The sequence below is a fragment of the Lygodium microphyllum genome, chromosome 3, assembly GCF_053477565.2.
Source record: "Lygodium microphyllum isolate KBCC chromosome 3, Lygodium_microphyllum_v1.1.10, whole genome shotgun sequence".
Classification (NCBI taxonomy): domain Eukaryota; kingdom Viridiplantae; phylum Streptophyta; class Polypodiopsida; order Schizaeales; family Lygodiaceae; genus Lygodium; species Lygodium microphyllum.
This window is the reverse complement of record NC_141137.1, coordinates 19019536-19038270: the sequence shown is the minus strand read 5'-3', so window position 1 is coordinate 19038270 and position 18735 is coordinate 19019536.

The window sequence follows — 18735 nt, the reverse complement described above, 5'->3', positions numbered from 1 at the left end:
GTGTTGGAGCACACTTTAGTGGCCTCAACTCTGGATTCTGCGAGCACCCTCTCGTACTCCGCCACTGCTAGGCACTCTGTCAACCCTTGCACTCTTTCAAAGTTGTGCCTCTCCCACTATGCCTTCTCTTCCAGATCTTCCTTGCCCCTTTCCATCTCCTAAGACATCATCATTACCACCTGTTGTTGCTCATCTCACAATTCCATCATTTGGGTCTTCTCTTTATCTCGGCGATTCACTTGTTTTTCAGCTATTCTTCTACATTGATCAACCATGGAGAACTGTTGGTGGGCCTCTGCGAGCCTTTCTGATAGATCTTCAATAGTTTGTGCATGGATTTCTAGCTCTGTTAGGTGCAGTTTTATTTTGGTCATGGCCATGGCCATTAGTCCCTCCACTTCTTGTTGGGCATTTTGTAGGTTGTCTTGCAGGCTCCTAGTGGCTTCTTCTATGGCCTTTTCCTTCTCCTTTGACATAACTCCTATCTTTCTCTCTAGCCTTCCTTGCTCCTCCATTTTTGACCATAGCTTGAAAACTAGGGCATCCTCCTATTCTTGGCATTGTTTTTCTGATGCATGGTCTCCTTCTCGTTGTCTCTCCCATAGTTCTACATACATTGCTTCCACCCGTGCCATTCATTGCTAGAGCTCAGCCTATTGTTGGATGAGCAACTTGTGGCCCTGCTACTCCGCCACTAGGTCTTGGGCTTCATCCTCTAGCCTTTGCCTTAGGCGATCTTCATTCTCTTGTGCCTCCTTTTCTTTGACACTGAGTTGCTCTTTCAAGTTTTGAATTTATTTCTGATGCTCCACGACTTATCGTTATCTCTAGCCTTAGAGCTGCAGCAACTTCTCTTTCAGCCTCTAGTTCTACAGCTGCAGCCTTCTTCTATTTCTTAGCCTTCTCTAGCTGTGGGCTAGGATTTCAGCTACATAGGTATCATTGTCTACATCCAGGGGCATTGTTGATGGTGTTGTGGTGGTGGATGCTCCCAACCTTTGCTGCCTTGCCTTGACTCAGTGTTTGTTGTTATTGGCCTTTTGGCTCCTACCCCTGGTACTATCTCTTGTACTTTCATGACCAAGAACTACATCATGGACATGAGCTGAGTGGTGTCCATGGCAGGCTTTGGCTCCTGTGTTGTGGAGGTAGTGATGGCAGTCTGAGTGAGAGTCGAAGGGAGGGGATGCAATGAGGCCTTGCCCTTTCTTGTAACAATTGGGGTTGCTTCAGCATTGCCGCTTGGTTTGCCTTCGTGTCGTGGGCTCAAGGTGGCCATTTCTCTGGGGCCATGGGTCTCCTCTACAGACCTGTGCATGCCTCCATCATGTCTTCATCCTCCTTTCTCCTTAGCTCCTCCACCTCTTCTTCCGCTCTCCTTCTCCTCTCCTCCTCAACTCTTTGTGATTCTTCTCTCACTTTCTTCATTTCTTCCTCCTCTTTTCGCCTTCATTCTTCTTCTGCCCTTTTGGATTCTTTTTTAGCTCTTTTTAGCTCCGCCTGTTCTTCCTTTGTCATCTCCCCTCTCCTTTGTTGAGATGGGGCTTCATGGTCTTCTTTTTCTCTTGTGCCTTGGCCTCCTTTTTGGGTAGCTTGCACTTCCTTCCCTCCTCGGTCTCGCTATTGGTTCTCTCGTTGGATTTCTCTACATCAGGGTGGTGCGGCGACTGTGAGGGTGTCTCTCCTACCTCCTCCTCAACTTATTCTGCCTCCTTTATGGCCTCTTGGATGATAGTCGTTAAGAATCCACCAAATCTGATCGTGGAGGCCTTGGAGGCAGGCTCCTTACTTGCTGATCTAGCTGTTGAGGCTGGGGACTCCCCTCCTGCTGACTGGTGCTATGCTTGTGGCTACAATGGTAGCCAAGGTCTTGATGGTTTTTGACACCAAACCCATTCCAATCTACCTCTTTAGGGGACCTTGCAACTATGCTCTCCAGTAGTGGCACGCCAATCCTGTTCATCAATGTGTTATACCTCTATCCCGAGAAGAGGGTATGGGCCATCTTTGCTTGCACCCTCACTTCGAGGTTTGGGATGTCTACCAGACTTATCTCGTCCACCATGTGCACAACATTCTTATTCATACCCAGCATTGTGTACACGTCTCTTCAATTGTGTTTTTCTTTCTTGGGGGCCAAACCTAGGGCCTTCTCCACCATTGCAACACTTAGGGGCACCTCCGCTTGGCGTCCTATCCTAACTGTTATTGTGCCACAGTTTCTTGCATCATTAAAGCTTCTTAGGAACTCTACGCACATGTTGTAGTCAACTGCTTGCCCTACTTTCTCCACGTACATCTAGAGGGTGCATTTGTCCACCAACTATTTTACAGCCAGCTCTTCCAGGATGGCTTCGTCCAGATTCGGCATGTGCTTGAATGTGAATTGATTGAAGCCCCTTGTTTCTACGCTTAGGCAGTATGTCATTTGTTCTTCCTACGTGAAGGGGAGTTTGCTACCTTTATCTTGCTCTACCATTGTGGGTACCTGTCATTTACCATAGTCTAGCATTATTATTCCTTAGATGGCTTTTTTGGTGAGCAAGATATTGATTTTGCTTCCATGAAGAGAATGAACAAGCTGAATTAAAGACATGAAATTTTCAAACAACAGCCTATTTATTCCCACTATTTCCTGCTTTTAACTTGCTTTTAACTTTGATTAAATCTTTTTGTTTCCTTCTTGCCTATGTTTTCTTAATCACCTAATCACCTTACCCCCCTTGATAAATGACGAGAATCCTTCCTAGGATTGGACTTGGGAGAGGCAAGGGCATTTAAGCGCCATATGGTGCTATCTACCTTGGCATAAGCCAATTGTGGAAATCATGGTTGTATTCCAAGTGGGCATGACGATCGAGATTACAAGGACTAACACGTACTTGGGTAATGTAAGTTAGGACATTGATTAGACTTAGATGATTCCAAGGTATCAAGCTGTTGTTTGGGTCGATAAATTGGTTGGGGTTTTTTTATCACAACCATCGCGGGTTCTGTAGGCTTTGCAACTCGAGTTTCCTAGGCGTTCACTATCTTAGCAGGAGTGTGGCTTCTTGGAGATGGGGTGGCAAGCAATGGTCATGGTTGGGCTATGCCTCTAAGATTTTCCTTCTTGGCAAAGCACACGTATCCAAGTGTTGCCTTTGTAATATCCCTGGGCTCGCAACATATCTTTGGGGATCCATTGCAACTTGATTGTGAGCCTACATTGATAGCGTCGCATCGGTTTCTTAGGTTTTGAATGATAGTTGTTAGCCCTATAGGGATAGGTTTGCTGGCTATGAGTAGGTCCCTTTTGGTGCTTTGGTGCGCATTTAAGCATGGGATCCATGGATTTGGGATGGCCTTTGTTGGTGGTGGTTTTATAGTCTGGATGGGTTGTGATGAGTCATGACCCCCCTCCCTAGGCTTGGTCCTAGGTAGCTCTATCGGTGGTGTAGCAAGCTTTGGTGGAGCCTTGTTGCCATTGCTGAAAGTGGTCATGATTTGAACATTACCAATGGAAAGGTGAATACGCTACTGATCGTAGTCCATGTTGCAGTGTGCTTACTTCTTGAAAGTGTGTCCTAGCAATGATTCTTGACCTGTGTCCTTTGTATTTGGCAATACATAGAAGAGGACTGGTAGGCTCTCAAACTCGATAGAGACTGCGATCTTGCACTTCCCTATGAGTGCATATGATTTGCCCTCGAATGGGCTGAGTTTAGTGCTGGTGGGTAGTAATTGTGGTTAACCAATGAGGGTCCAATGAGCATGAGTCAAGACGTTGAAGTCAGCTCCCTTGTCGATCAAGATATCAAAAGTGTGTGTGCGCTGAGTGGTGGCTATGATCCATAGGTATGCTAGTGCTACTACCTCTTCATCCTGGTCCTCTATCTTGGTGATGGTGGCTATGTGGGCATTAACAAGGGCTTCTAGCATAAGGGGCTCATGCAGTGGGTGTGTGGGAGGGTAGTACTTCATGCAACTGCCATTAAAGAAGCCTGTGTCCTCACCCTAAGGGTTTCAAGTTCTACCTTGTTCGTCCTACTAATGGTGCGCACTTGGAAAGGTCTCAATCCTCAAATTTTCATTTTCTGCTTGTGGCCCCTTATCGAGTAGAGAAAAATAAGGTCTCCCTACTCAAAATCATGTTGTTTGATGTGCTTATCGAGCCACATTTTCCGTCGTGCTTTCACACAAATTAGGGCGTGGATGGCTAGGAGCTGAGTCTCAGTGAGTCATTCCAATTCCATGAGGCAATTGGTCCAAGCTTCATTCCCTTCCCATCTCTCTTGTACTGCTATCCTCAAGCTAGGGACAAAGAGTTCTAATGGCAAGATTGCCTTAGTCCTGTAGGTCAGCCTAAAGGGCATCTGTCCCACAGCCATTTTGTAGGCCGTTTGATAAGCCCATAATATTGCCATAAGTTTGTTGTCCTAGTCACTTTGCGAGGTAGAAACTACCTTGGTAAGGACATTGACTAAGATCTTGTTCATGGATTTTTCTTGGCCATTAACTTGAGGGTAGTAGGGTGAGCATTTCCTTTGGATGACTAAGAAGGTTGAGAGCAAGTGGGCAATCACCTCATTGATGAAGTGAGTGCCTTGGCTGCTTACTAATTCAATATGGCAACCAAATCATGAGATAACTTGCTCCCAAAAGAACTTCATTGTGGTCCTAGTATCATTCTTCCTAGTGGCTCATGCCTCATCCCATTTCATGAGATAGTCAATTGCTACAATGATGTATCTAGCCTGTGAGTATTGTGCTGCGGGATTGATGGGTCCAATGAAGTCAACTCCCCATTTCTCAAAGGGTTGTTGTGCAATGATGGGGGTTAATTCCATCTTATCCTTTCATGTAATAACTTTAGTCCTTTGGCACTTGTCACAATGCTTTATGAACTTAGTAGCATCACAGAATAGGGTGGGCCACCACAACTAAGATTGCAACACCTTGCGGGCTATCGTATCCCCACTAAAGTGCCCTCTAGCAATCCTCAATGCGCTTCGCTCAACACGTCATACATTTCGTGCACACACACATCGTCGTAGCAACCCATTTTGCCCTAGCCTATAAAGTTTATTGGGGTTATCAACTAGTAAGGTTGGATTTTCAGGATAAGTCTCCTAAGCATTGCCTTCTCGATAAGTCTATCAGGTAGATCGTGCTCTAGCACTTGGACTATATCATCTACCAGTATGGCATTAGATCACCTTTGAACAAATCTTTCACGCTAGACAAGCTCAAAAGATGAGCATCCAACAAATCACCAGCTATGCCTTGTCCAACAACTTCTCATGTAGGTATTTGGAACATGTGATCAGCCATGTAGTGCTCCTTGCCCTTGCGTACCACCATAGAGAAATCAAATTCTAAAAGAAGAAGCAACCATCTAGCAATGTGTCCAATAGCACATGGCTTATTCACGAGATACTTCAATGCTTGATGGTCTATGAAAATGGTGAAAGGCGTGGCTTACAATGAACACCATGGCTAGCCCCTCCCTTTCTATGGTGGAGTAGTTCATCTCTGTGTCAGTGAGTTGTCTACTAGTGAAACTTAGGTGGTAATCCAAGTTATGTTCACCAGTCTATCACAAGATAGCTCCAATAGAAAATTTAGACGCGTCTATATGCACGTGGAAGGTGATGTTCCAATCTAGGGCTTGTAAGATTGGTGCAGTTGTAAGAGCCTTCTTCAACTCCTCATATGCTTGTTGGCACTTATCAGTCCATTTGAACACAATCAACAGCTTATACAATGGTCTTGCAATCAATGTGTAATTCGACACGAAGCACCGATAGTATCTAGTGTGACCTAAGGAATACTAAACTCCCTTATAGTCCTTTGGTGGAGGCAAGTCGGCCAGTGGTTGGGCTACTCCTGCTTGTTTGTACTCCACTGCTCCTATTTGCTCCAACCAGGAGGATCGACTGCACTCCATCTGCATAACTCCTCTCTCAACCCTATAGGAATTCCCTCTTTGAGGCTTGGAGTCTGCTCTTATATGTTCTATTACCCTTCCTTCGGTGTCATATTCTATGGTGTCTATTTCTTCTTTGCTTTCCTCACCTAACAGAGAGGCAGTCCTTGTACTCATCATCGGAATCACTACCTTTTGACTACTCATCATCTCCTAGACTCTCATCTCTCGCTTCTTCCTCATCAATGACTAAAGCCCAATTGTACAGTAAGTTTAGATCATGCATCTTGGTCCATCTCCACTTAGGTTCATCCAGGAGGTCTCTTAGAGGTTTGAGATTAGTGGCGCGGTTGCGGTCAATTTGCCTGTTAGATACTCGAGGATCTTGTGAGGTTCTAGCCTATTGCTAGGAACATGGAAAGAGATAGGGCTTGGTCAGCTGCTTAAGCTTCTAGTCATCATGCAAAGTGGTACTGGGTGGGGGACTCCTTCTTTGACACGCTACCTATTTGTACATCCCCTTTTCGTCTGAGAATGGGAGATTGATGGTTGCTAGGACGTGCATCCAATCTCACTCATCCTTAGGACAACAGATGTATTTGGTCAAAGGCCCATAAGACTTTCTTACTGGCTTGTCACCTTTAAGCATGGTAGAGATGGCATTTACATCAACATGGATCGTCTTCCAAGTGTCCATCTCGACCCTTACTACTTCCGCTCACTTTCTTAGGAAGATTAAACTATTTCCCTAGTCTTTAATGACATGAGCATTCCTCATCAAGGGTCTACCTAGCAGAATGTCATAGTCCACTCCTTTCATGACAATGAAGTTCACGGAGAATTGGACACCCACGATCTTCATTGGCCAATTCTTCAAGGCTCCAAATGGCCTTAATTTCATTTCGTTAGCTAGAGTGATGTTAAACCTTGCTATTTTGACATGTGGGTTTCCCCAAGCCTGAAGCATAGCATGGCTCAACACACTCACTCCTACCCCAGTATCTAAGATTCCCTTAAGTGTTATGTCTCCTTGGGCTAGGATAGGCAAGACTGTGTGCGTCTCAATGCCTTCCCAAAAGGCGTTGACGTGTAGTGACTTTGGCACTAAGTGTAGTGTCAAGCTACGTGACTGCATCATGATCCTATAAGTCAGCTACAACATGCTCCATCAGTTCTTCCACCCAATGTTTCAACTCTTGCCATAGCGTGGGGTGTTTCTTGAGTAGGTCTCCTACACTCAGAGTCACTAGGGTGGTTACCAACATTGCGAGGAGGTTGTTGGTTGCTTGCCTCTCTCGTAGGGTTGTGCCTCTTGGCCTTGGTCTTAACTAACTAGCTTGCCCATAGCATCTAAACTTGGCCTAGGGGGCGCCGCCTGTGGCATGGGTGCGTTTGTCGACCTTGGTCATGCAGACAAGATTGCATGCTCAAGTTAGAGAGATCCTCTATCTCGTCCTCTAGGATAGGCTCAGTGTCCTTGAGGTGCTCTTGGGCTTTCTTTACCCACACCTTGACTTTGGCTATTGCTTCTAGTTGGTGCCTAGGATGAGGGTACTCCCCTACCTTGGCACTTCTTGTCTCTGCCATCTTTGGAGTAGTAGTCTTTGGACAACATGATGAGATGTGGCCTGGGTGACTGCAAGTCCAACAGGAGATTGGATGTTGGGTTGGCCCTGCGAATCCTCATCCCCTACCTCTACCTAACTCCATCATCGGATTGTCCTCTTTGTCATATGAGACATAAGGGTTTACGTAGGCTTCATCATTGTTAGGCTCCTCCACATAATGGATTGGATCATCACTCGATGGATGGGTCATGTAGGGTCCTAGTGGTTTGGGTATACCCGTTGGGTTGATCTCCATCCTAGGGATAACAGGTTTTGCATCGTTTGGTGCTGGGAGCGCCAGCTGGGCTCCTCTTCCAAAGAAATTTGGTGGCATGTTCCCTAGGTATGGCACAGATTGTACTACTGAACATGGGGGAATATCCTAAGTAACCTATAGTGCATGACATCATGGCCAAACCTACCACAATTCGCGTAAGGCCTAGATCTAGGATTGTAGCACTTAGCCGAAAGGTGATTACTGCCATAATGCACACATTGGACATGCGATCGCATCGGTTTCCTTACCAATTCCTGCAGTTGTGCTAGCTCCATTCTCACCTCGGTTCTTAATCTACACTCTTCCCCTTGTCTTGCGTGTTAGGGGTTGATCCCTCGCTTGTCGAGATTGTGGCCCTCTCTGAGGTCCTTTGATTGGGGTTGTCACAATTCAAACTTTGAGAGCTTCTCTCTCTCAGCTGGTCATCCACCCTAATTGCTTCGTCAAAGACCCTAGCTAACATGTCTCGCTGCAAGCTAGAGTTACTTGCCAAAGCCTTGTACAACTCCTCGCTCCAGATTCTGTTCATGAACATGGTGGAGACAACTCTTTCATTGGGTTGCTCATTCATGGGGATTCTCTTAAAGAGGCTACGCACATGAGTGGCATAGTCTCTTATGTCCTCCTTGTCCTTTTGACTGACATTCATTAGTTGAACTATGAGTTTATTAGAGTATCCTGCTTTCGATAATCTCTTAATGAAGAGATCTTTTAGTCAAGCAATATTTCCCGCTCTGCCATGTCTAATACGGTGTACCATGTCCTACCTTTATTGCCTAAATAGAGCCCAAATGCCTAGGAGCATTGTGCAAGGTCCGTGAGACCATTGGCCTCGCAAACTTGCTTGAACTGCTCTACGAAACTATATGAGTCACTACTAGCCTAGTACTTGTCTAGCTGCTTAGCTACTACAGGGATTTTTGATTGGCTCTTCGCCCCTTGAGTAATTCCTAGGCCTGGGAGTAGCAAGGTTGCTAGTGTTGTTGCACTTTGCTCAGTAGCCGTGTTGTCCATGAGACACTTGGTCACAAGCTCACTCAGCGTGAGGTTTGCCTCTAGCACTCTCTCCCTCTCCGTGTTTGGTCCCACCTTGCTTTTGCTAGCTAAGGCTAGCACGCATCGCGCTTCCTGCACATTTATGTTTTGCTGCAGCTTCTTAGCTCTCTGCTTGCAGTTGTAGGCCACTATGCTCGGTAGCGCTTTCCTAATTACTTTCCTCTCTTCCTCTAGGCTTGCCACTATCTCCTCTACTGGCCTACCATGGATTACTATTCTGGTTAGTAGGTCATATTCGTTGACTAGGTCTTGGATGTCCAGTTGATGTTGGGGATCTCCTTCACCTGGATCTTGCTTCCACCCTATCAAGGCTTGCTGAGGCTTATTGTAGTCCTTCTTTGGCCCTCATTTGTGCCCCCTTTGGGCCCCATTGTTGACACGTGGGACAGCAGACCCCCTAGCTAGCTCACATTTTTTTTGCGCCTGTTTCAAAATCTGGCCCAAAAATCACTCTTTTTGTTATATCTTGGGCATTCGGAACTCGATTCAGGCAAGGTAAGAGTCTAAGTTGGGATTTTGGCACGCTCCAAACGTGATGGTGATGTCGGATTTGCCAAATTCTGATGACAAAATCTTTTGCAATAGATTTCAGGTCTGAGACAGCATGTATTTGTATGCCAATGCTTGTTTGGGCATAGCTACATGACTGGTTTGATGCTTATTGCATCCTGATTGATTGGGGGATTGAAGCTACATGTAATGATATGATTTTGGCCTGATTTTGGGGCTAGAAATACACAATTTATAACAGTAAATGTATGTTGAATACTCTTGGGCTGAAGCTATCTTTCATGCTTTGACATATGCCTATTGGTTCTGGATGTATGTCTTGGGTTATGCTATGATGTATTGATCATCGAGGGACGACTTTGAGCTTGTCATGAATCTGGATTCTTTTGGAAGCTTGATCTTATTTCAGCCCGCACTTATTGACATTGGTATATGCTTTGACAATATACCCGTTGCCTATGGCTTGATGCTCATGTCAAGGTTGATTACCCTATGCATACGTTGAGCTTGAGTGCTCATTGAAGCTCCACCTTGGATGCATTTTGGATTATCTAGAGTAGTCTTGGATGTTACTTGGCTTGTCAGAGTTTGGATTGGGATGTGTTTGATGTCTTACATGCTTATGGATGCTACATACGGATGCTCTACCGCCTACATGTTCGGGATGTACTATTGATGTATTGTCTTAGACTTATGTCATTGGCACTGTGTCTTGCCTTGGATTGAGCTCTTGAGCTCGTACATACGACTTTTGTGCTAGTGGGAGCATTCTTGAATGCTTATTAGACATTGAGCAGGTAGTACTTTTATGCATTGAGCCATTACATGCCATTGAGCAGTTACAAACACTTGAGACTTTGGGAATTCTTACCTTTTGGGATGATACATCATATGTCTTGGTTCACTGTATGCTTATGAGCTAAGTCTCAGTTTTGGATCTGTATCTTTGTGAACTGACACCTACTTGTGTCAAGTTTTGGTAGTGGCAGGAATACTTTGCACCCCGTTGACTAGGGGGTGTGCCTACTCACTGGCAGATGTTTGTATGACATACTTGGGTATTGGATTTATGCTTATCGACCGTCATATGCTTATGCTATGCCTGCATGATGCCGGCTTTGGTCTTGGCAATATCTGATTGCCTTGGGATCTGATTTTGGCACTGTTAGCTCTCTTTTACTGAAATCTGAAATTTATTATAGCAAGCATATATGTATAGACTGACATGGATTTTTCATGCTGAAACACTCTAAAATGATGTACTTTCACTAGTACTTGGTGGGCAACAGCTTTGGTTCCACTTTCCTCGCCATTTTCCCTCGATTTTGGTGATTTTTTTATCATTTTCTACAGTAAACAACAAGCAGTTTTGAACTGTCTACATTCTTCTAGCCTGCATTATGGCGAGTTCGTCCAAACTGATCATGCTATTTTCAACATCACTAAGCTTGATGGTACAAATTACTCTTATTGGAAGAGCCAGATTTGGCAGGTGTTGGTGCAAAAATCGCAGATCAAACCTTTGAGGTTAAGCGGGCATCCGCTTGCAACTATGCCAGATGAGGAATGGCTTGAGCTTGATGAGTTATGCAAGTCCACTATTGTATTGTCTCTCATAGAACATGTTCACTATAATGTCTTTGAGGAAGAACAGAGTGCATGGCAGTTGTGGGATAAGATAAAAAATCTCTATGACAAGAAAAGTCCTGCGAGTCAGATGTATTGGCTAAAGCAGCTTATGGATCTGCACATCAAGGAGAATGTGACTATGTCTGCTCACTTAAGCCAATTCCATGCTATAATCAAGAACTTGACTTGGCAGGACATCACTTTTGCAGAGGATGTCACTCCTCTTTTCTTGCTTGGTACTCTTAATGAGTCATGGGATGTATTCCGCACTGCATTATGTGCCTCTACTGCTACCTTGAAATTATCTGATGTTGAGAGTGCTCTTCTGCAGGAAGAGGTTAACCGTAAGAATTTGGATGCCTCTTGTGTGTCTCATGCTATAACAGTTAGAGGCAGGAGTGGATATGGAAAGCATGGCAGTGGTAGTGGTCGTGCACAGGATTCTCAGAAATCTCAGTCCAAGTCTCGTGGGAAGTCACGTAGCAAATCCCGTGGCAGGAATGCAAATGTTACTTGGCACCATTGTGGGAAAAAGGGCCATATTAGGCCACAATGCCATGAATTGCACAATGAAAGGCGCAAAGATAAGGGGAAAGGCAAAGTGCAGGATAAGTCTTCTGATCGCAACATAGTGCCTACAAAGTCCAGTGTTAAAATTGAAGAGATCAATGTTATGCAACCTGAGGATGTTGATAATGATGATTATATCCTTGCATCTTCTTCTAGTGCTTCGCAGATGACAGAGATACACTCTATGTATGCACAGTGTTGGCTCTTGGACTCAGGTGCATCCTTTCATGTGACACCTTGCCAAGAGTCATTTCATTCATACCGTACTATTTCAGGTATTGTGCGCTTGGGTGATGACAACTCTCTTGATATTGTGGGCATTGGTGATGTTAAGCTTTAGTTTCCTTCTGGCAGCAATTTTGTTTTGCAGGATGTATGTCATGTACCTGCTTTGACACACAGTCTCATGTCAGTTGGATAGCTTGATGATGCAGGTTATCATGTATCTTTTGGAGACTCTGCATGGCAGATCACTCGTGGTAGACTTGTGATTGCAAGAGGTGCCAAGGCTGGTAGTCTCTACCCCTTGATTGTATCATCTTCTTCCCTTGATCATGTTTTGTCTGTGGGTTCTATCCCATGTGTATCTCTTTCGCATGCCCGTTTGGGCCATATGTCTTTGAAGGGAATGAAAATGCTTTTTGGTTTGCAGTACTTACCGCCCCTTGATTATGCATGTTTTGATTCATGTGAGCATTGTATTTATGGCAGGCAGACTAGGTCTACACATAAGAAGTCTGGTAGGCCACACATGAGTGAGCCCTTGGCATTGGTACATTCGGATGTCTATGGGCCCATGCCTTGTCAGTCTATGGGTGGTGCAAAGTATTTTGTTACATTCACAAATGATTTTTCACAAAAAGTTTGGGCTTATCCCATTAAGCTGAAATTCGATGTCTTGGCTGTGTTTCAGAGATGGCTTGGATTGGTTGAGAACCAGTCTGGGTATAGGCTAAAATTCCTAAGGACAGATAATGGGGGTGAGTATGTCTCACATGCTTTTGAGTAGTTATGTGATGAGAGGGGTATTAAGCGTTAATTGACCGCCCCCTACACCCCCCCCCCCCCCCAAAATGGTTTGGCTGAACGGATGAATAGAACCATCCAGGAGCGTGTACGCAGTATGCTTAGACATGCAAGCCTACCACAGAGCTTTTGGGCTGAGTCAGTTAGTATAGCTGTGCATGTCATAAACAAATCACCCTCTAGTGGTTTGGATTTCTAGGTTGCAGAGGAGGTATGGACTAGAAAACCCCCCTCTAATGCACATCTCCGTGTCTTTGGATATGAGGCATTTTGCCATGTGCCCAGGGACAAGAGAAGTAAGCTGGATCCCAAGAGTGTCAAATGCATTTTCCTTGGTTATGAGGATGCAGGTGAGATGGGTTACTGTCTCTGGGATCCGAAGGCGTGGAAAGTCATCCGTAGTCATGATGTAGTCCTCCATGAAGACAAGATGCATAGGCAGCCTGAGAGAGTTGTTGAGATCCACAGGGTCATATTTCAGGAGGAGCCAAGAGCTCCCGCACAGCCAGTTGGATAGCCTACAGCTGCAGTAGATGCTCATGGTTAGGCATTGGACAGGCAACAGAGCCTGCCGTGAGATGGTCTACTAGAGGCAGACGTCCACCAGATAGATTTCGGCCCTTGATGCATTATGTCTTGGTTACAGATGCAAGAGAGCCTTTCACTTATGATGAGGCTATGCGCAGGGGTGACAGTCACTTCTGGGAGAGGGCTATGCAGTCTAAGATAGACTCCCCGCATAAGAATGACACTTGGGATTTGGTTTCCTTGCCTCAGGCAAGAAGGCTTTGCCATGCAAGTGGGTGTACAAGCTAAAAAGTACCCCTGGATACCCCAAGCCGGCATACAATGCTAGATTGGTAGCAAAGGGTTTTAAGCAGGAGCATGGTGTGGACTTTGATGAGGTCTTTTCTCCTGTAGTTAAGATGACCACCCTGCACTTAGTCTTGGCTTTGGTTTCTCATCTTGACTTGGATTTATACCAGATGGATGTCAAGACGACTTTCTTACATGGGGACTTGCATGATGAGATTTATATGGAGCAACCTAAGGGCTTTGCAGAACCTGGCAGGGAGCACTTAGTGTGCAAATTGAAGAAAAGTCTTTATGGCTTAAAACAGGCACCTAGGGAGTGGTATCATAACTTTGATGCCTTTATGCAGTCACAAGGCTACAGTCGGAGTGCTATGGATCTATGTCTTTACACGAAGAAAGCTCATGATGGTTCTTTATTGATTTTGGTACTCTATGTGGATGATATGTTGATAGCAGGGAAAGCTCATGATAAGCTAGATGCTCTTAAGGCTCAGCTCAAGAAGATATTTGAGATGAAAGATCTGGGACAGGTTGCTCACATACTTGGTATGCGCATTACACGTGACAGGCATCATGGACTCCTCTACTTGTCACAGAGGGAGTACATTCATAAAGTCCTTGAGCGCTTCTGTATGCAGGACGTAAAGCCTATTGGTTGTCCATTGCCTTCTTATGTGAAGGTATCACAGGCTGATTGTCCGCAGACAGAAGAGCAGAAGGCCGAGATGGCCAAGATTCCCTATGCATCTGTAGTGGGCAATCTTAAGTATGCCATGATAGCCACTCGTCTAGATATTGCCTTTGCGGTTTGTGTTGTGGCACGCTATATGGCTACACCTGGCAAGAAGCATTGGGATGTCGTGAAGGGTCTCATTAGGTACCTGAAGGGCACTGCAGATATGTACATATGCTATGGCAGCCAAGATACAGGATTCATGGAGTACACTGACTCTGATTATGCAGGACATGCAGATAGTAGGAAGTCCACTTCCGGCTATGTATTCACCTATGCTGAAGGTGCTGTTTCTTGGATGTCCAGGGTGCAGAAATGCATGGCCCTTTCTACTACAGAGGCCGAGTATGTTGCAGCCACCATTGAGGCTTGCAAGGAGGCCATTTGGTTGGGTCGTTTGGTTGCTGACCTTGGTATTGATGCTATCCCTACACTGCATTCGGATTCTATGAGTGCTATTTAGTTAGCCAAGAATCCGGTCTTCCATGCGAAGACGAAACACATTGAGGTGAGGTATCACTTCATACGTGGGGTCGTTGAGGACAAGTCTGTTGACCTTGTCAAGATCTCGACTGACCAAAATTTTGCAGATCTGCTCATGAAAAGCCTCTCTACAGAGCGCTTTGCCTTCCTCAGGAGGTTGATGGGCATGGGATAAGATGACGTCTTTCCTCATCCTGTTGTACATGTGTACATGTTGTACTGTCTTTTTTCTTTTTCTTTTCACTCCTCACTGGGGCAGATTCGCCTTTAAGTGGGAGGTTGTTGGGGGTAAAGGCGCCTCTGCCTAGCCGCCCGTGTATTACTACACTGACAGTCATCGCCACTGCACATTGCAGGTGGCGGATGCCCGTCATCGTCACTTTATTCTTTATTCTTTTAGTGACAGTTTGAATAAAGAAAGGCCCGGTCACACATTGTGACTGTTGGAGTTCCCATTTCTAGTCTCTCCCTTTCTTGCTCTTGCTCTCCCGCCATAGCTCTCGAGTCCAACCTTCGATCCGCCGCTCCCTTTCAATTGATCGTCTCCCTGGTCTGCATTTGCTCCTGATATCATTCATGCTTTCCGCTCCACGAGGTTGTCGATTAGTCTGAGCAACTTTGGTAGCACTTTGCCCTCAATATTGCTATTCTTTCTGTCCTACCGCTATCTTCGAGGGTCCTATTGATGGGGCTCTGAGGCAACCGACTACGTTTTTGGATCTCCTCCAATTGATGGGTTCCTTCAAGTTATTATGTCTCAGTGTGTTCCTTGTTATTGAAAACAATCCTCAACTTATATACACTCAGTGCTAAGTGCTCTATTGTGCACGGTGTGAAATCAAGCTTTCCGTCCTTTTGGTGCACTCGTGTGAAAGGAATTATTGTGGGGTGCGCAAACAAAACAAAACAATCATACAGGAATGGCTATCCCCTTGGCTCAGTATGGCTCTAATCGCGATCTCTGGTCGTTCCTAAGGATTGTTCAGGGTCTACGTTGCTCCCTCTATGCTCTATCAAGTCTAGGTCACCATATAAAGGTTGATTTTTTGCTCCAAGTCAAGCTGGTCTCTTGGCCAGCTATTAGACGTTGCTTCTAGACTACACCATTGCTGTTTTCTCTAGTTTTTGGCTTCGGCGAGCCGGGTCGGGTTTCTAGGAGTATTCAGGAATGTGTCCCAATTGGTCCTAACCTAGGGAGGTGGTCCTATTCCTAGTTCTCTCGTCTTCTACCCAATTGATCTGATTCCTAGAATCGGACAGTCCAGACCGATCCCAGTGGTCCGATTCTGGGAGTCGGACGGTCAGATTATGTGTCCAATTGGATGGTCCGATCGGACCGGGCTAGTCCGACTTAGAGTTTGGTCCGATTGGCAATTGGGTGTTTGATTGATTGGTGGTCCGACTGGACCAATCAAATGGTCCAATTGGGGAAGGTCATCCGATTGGATGATCGATTGGACGATTGGTCCGATCAGACCCAGGGTGGTGGTCCGACTCTTGGAGTCGGATGGTTTGATTGCCTGACTCTGGGAGTCGACATAGCGGTCCGAACGCAACACAATGATTTTGATCGATTTCTTCAAGCTTGATGCACGACTGCTTGCAAGGTTTTCCAAATCACATCCACGCCAAGCAAGGAAGGGCTATGCATACTTGGATCAAAGGAAAGGCTCCAAAATCGAATGCCACGATCTCCTCTGGTCAGCAGCTCTCTCTCTCTCTCTCTCTCTCTCTCTCTCTCTCTCTCTCTCTCTCTCTCTCTCTCTCTCTCTCTCTCTCTCTCTCTCTCTCTCTCTCTCTCTCTCTCTCAAGCTCTCCTTAATCTCTCAAATGCAAAATGAAGTCTCCCTTGCCACTCTTGGCCTCTTATTGCCCTGCCTAGGTCTGCATTCATCTTAATCTTGCTCCTCTTACTAGCATTTAACCCAAGATTTCATTTTGTACGCTTCTTTTCCCTGTTTCAGCCTATTATACAACAGCAAAAACCCTACTATGTGCTCACACTGTTTTGCTCCTAACCTACCTAAATGCAACAAAAAAGCACAAGACAATGCTTGGGCTGAATCAACCTACTCATCTACACATTAGAAACCAAAAATACTTATTTGTTTCGAAGATTAACACTCTTAAGTATCCTATCTACCCCAAGCACTGGTTTGGGGATGAAACCCTACTTCCATGCTCGATTCGAAGTGTGCAGCGCTGAAGGCTTAAATCTGTGGTCCTGGGTGACAAAACCAAAATGAAGGAAGCTCTCTTACTCAACCCTCGAGACCTACGAGAATCGCTTATCGGTCAGGTGTTTCAAGCTGAGAGGCCATGGCTACCTCTCACATAGCCGATACACTCTCCCTACCTATGGGGTGTAGTGAGCTAACCTTGATGATCAATCGAGTACCCTTCTCTTTTTTGCACATCGGTAGCTCCACAATCCTTGAGGCAAGCTCAAGCAACCTCAATCCCTCTCCGTCAAGCTCCATCCTCCATAGCCAAGTGAGACAAGAGAAGAGAAGAAGACGAAGAGAGAAGATGGGGAGCTTCTTCTCCTTGATCCCTCACTCTAACACACTCACTCCCTCTCTCTCTCACTCCCTCACTCAAGCACATGCAAGAAGGCAAGAATAAGAGAAGAAGAAGAAGAAGCTTTTTGCCACACACAAGAATGAGCTCTCATTCACTTTTTGAACTTTATATACAAAACCCTCTTTTCCTTGGGTGGTCATCCCCTTCTTACATGGCTAGGCCCTTTTGTCCATTGTCCTCCTATCTTCCTAGCTTCCTTCCTACCGCCCATCTACCTTTACAATTTACACAAGAGAATTTACATATGAGGGAGCTTGGAACTCTTTTACAACAATTTCAAGGGCGTCTTGTATTTAAAAATGTGCTTTTGCCTTCGACTTGATTTTTGAGGCTGCCCTTTCACTTTTAGTCATTCTCCTTCCTGCCTTTTTCGTTGTGTCTGATTTCCTTCTGGGCCACCTCTTTTAGGTCCCGAATTGCACTTTTCTACTTTTTCCTCTTTCTTCTTGTGTTGAGGTTAACAACGAGAGATCATTCTACAAGCAGTACATTCAAAGATTCTAGAATACTTTGTTGCAACTTTAAATGGTCGAGAATGTAGCTGAATTGACTTTTAAAAGGAAGTATATGTTTGGTCTTCTTCTATTTCCCCAAGCTGAAGTCAACATGTTTAAACCCAACATATTGGATGAGGCTATCTCTTTGGTATACGATGCTGAAAAGAAACAAACTAAAGATTGGTGACAACTTTTAACTTCCATGGGAAATAATATGGGTAATAAAAATTCTCATTTTAATTCTTTTTGTGTTTCTAACTTTTAATTTGATAAGGATTGTCCTAATCGCCAACCTTGGATGAGAATTTTTTATAGCAATATAAGCCGGTCTACTTCAAATTCTAATCCCAAGATTTCTCATTTGCCTTCTACTCTGCCTAAATCATCTAAACCTAAAAATGTTAATCCAAGTGTCTCAAATACCACTTCTAAGAATGTAATTTATTATAGATGCAATTGTTCTAGCCATATTGCAAGTCATTGTCCTATGGGAAAAACTCATGATTGAAAAAACCTAATGTACATTTAAATTATCTTAGAGCTGAGAAAACACAATATTAGTGAGTTTGGAAATCTCCCGATTTCCATTTTTTAAATACAAAACATGGCATTCGAATAACATGCCCATAAGTTTCTCAAAACCATATTATATGACCTATTTAGAAAGCGCTTGAAAAATGGAATCTATTGAGCTATAGAGCACTTGATTTAGAGTTATAGTGTTCAAGTTATGACAAATCCAAAGATTTGACTATGTGTCCCAAACTTATGGAAAATACCCATATTCTCCATTATGGTGTTAGAAGCAACTGAAGACCTTGAAGTGATGCCTAATTATGATGAAGCCTTACTTAAGAGGAAACTCTAACGACATTGATGAACTTGCTAGTAAAATTTCTATCCATACTTTATTGAAAATAAGATGTAAAATTCATAATTATGAAATGACTATTTCACATGATGACAGTAGCACGCATGACTTTGTTTTATAAAAAGTAGTCATAAAATTGCAACTTAAAATTGTTTCATCCACTTATAAA